This window comes from Sinocyclocheilus rhinocerous, unplaced genomic scaffold (assembly GCF_001515625.1).
Source record: "Sinocyclocheilus rhinocerous isolate Xijiao unplaced genomic scaffold, SAMN03320098_v1.1 C36706024, whole genome shotgun sequence".
In the NCBI taxonomy this organism is placed as follows: domain Eukaryota; kingdom Metazoa; phylum Chordata; class Actinopteri; order Cypriniformes; family Cyprinidae; genus Sinocyclocheilus; species Sinocyclocheilus rhinocerous.
The window spans coordinates 1-1,566 of record NW_015785138.1 but is presented as its reverse complement, the minus strand read 5'-3'; the positions used below and the strand labels follow the sequence as shown (position 1 = coordinate 1,566).

The window sequence follows — 1,566 nt, the reverse complement described above, 5'->3', positions numbered from 1 at the left end:
TGATTTAAATATTTTTGTTATATTTAATAATATTATATGTATTATTATAATTATAAATATATAGGGCTGGTGAAAATATGATGGCAATAAAGCATAAGTCCTTATATTAAATGTTACTAAATTATTATAATAATTACAATTTAATATAATTATAAGCAGCTTCACAAAATAATTAAACAGGAAGTGTAGTAGATGTAGTTTTTTTATGCATTCATATACTTTTGTAATAACTGAGTTAACGTGCACCATAAGGTGACCTTTAGTTTCTTGGAAAGCCTTAAGAAAAAATTTTGCTTTCGAATGTAATTCGAAGCTATTGCATTAATTTAATTTCGTTCAGTTTAGTGTGTGTATAACCTATACACCTATATAACCTTCTGCGGGTGCTGTATTTATTTTCACATTTGAAGAGCCTGTTTTTCTGCAATGCTTTCATCCGCCGCGAGAGGGCGATATATCGCTCTGATCAGCTACTGGAAGAAATAACCGAGAGCAGACATGAAGAGTGCTCAAGTGTACAGGAGGATTAACTGAACGTTTACTAATGACTCTTTAAATGGCGTTTACTTTAACGTTAGTTATTTTGATAATTTACCATGAACTGCTCACGAGATCCAACAGCGTCGAACTACTAAGCAGGACATATCTGAAGGACGGAGAACGATTGAAGACTTTTCAGCAAGGACATGAAAACAATGAACTCTTATCAGAGACGGATTCATTTTCATGTAGGCCTACATTTAGTAGACTAACATTAATATCTCACAAACTACAGCATTAAAATAATAATCATAAGAACTCAATCACTGCGGCTGATAAGTGACAATGGATGTGTCTCAAAATCTAGTGAACTGCCTAACTAGATACTGTAGCAGTTTTAGTCATCATAGATGACCTCACTCACAAATAGTTTAATGCGCCTTGGATACCTAGAAATGCTGTCTAGGTAGACAACTTACTTGGTTTTGAGAGGCAGCCAATAACTAGCTGATTTTAATGTATCTATATATTAAAATTATAAAGTAAATCTACAGTTACTAACCTTGTCTCAATATAAAACATGAGTTTTACGGAACCCATTAAAAAAAAATAGGCAATGCCAGTAATGCCATTAGTTTCTGTCATGTGATATGACACATTTCCTCATGTGATTTAACATCTCACCTGTTGCACAAGGTGTCTCTGGTCATGTCTTGTTTTGTCTGATTGTAGAGTTCACTGAAGAGACAAGCCTTTCTGAATTCAGCACTGAAGAAATCAAACCACTCTGCCCGTTATGGCATCAACCAGCTCTCAGACTTATCTCCACAACAATTCAAAGGTGACTATATGCAGGTTATGGAGGCTTACAGATAAATGCATTTTGTATGATGGCAACTTACATGTCTCGTTTTTCCTCAGAGCGATATCTCACAGCCTGGGCTGAGACGGCTTCAAAATTTGACCCCTCTAGGTCTGGAATTCAAGTTAAGATGAATTATCCACCCAAGTTTGATTGGAGGGACTATGGGTTTGTTGGACCAGTCCGAAACCAGGAGTCGGTAGGGTGTAGATGTTAAGATTAGG

The 1,566-nt window shown here is 35.6% G+C and overlaps 1 pseudogene; it reads left to right on the top strand.

The window, feature by feature from the left end:
* Positions 1-556: 556 nt before the first annotated feature.
* On the top strand, positions 557-1,541 carry LOC107736448 (cathepsin O-like; annotated as a pseudogene).
* The last annotated feature ends 25 nt before the right edge of the window (positions 1,542-1,566 follow it).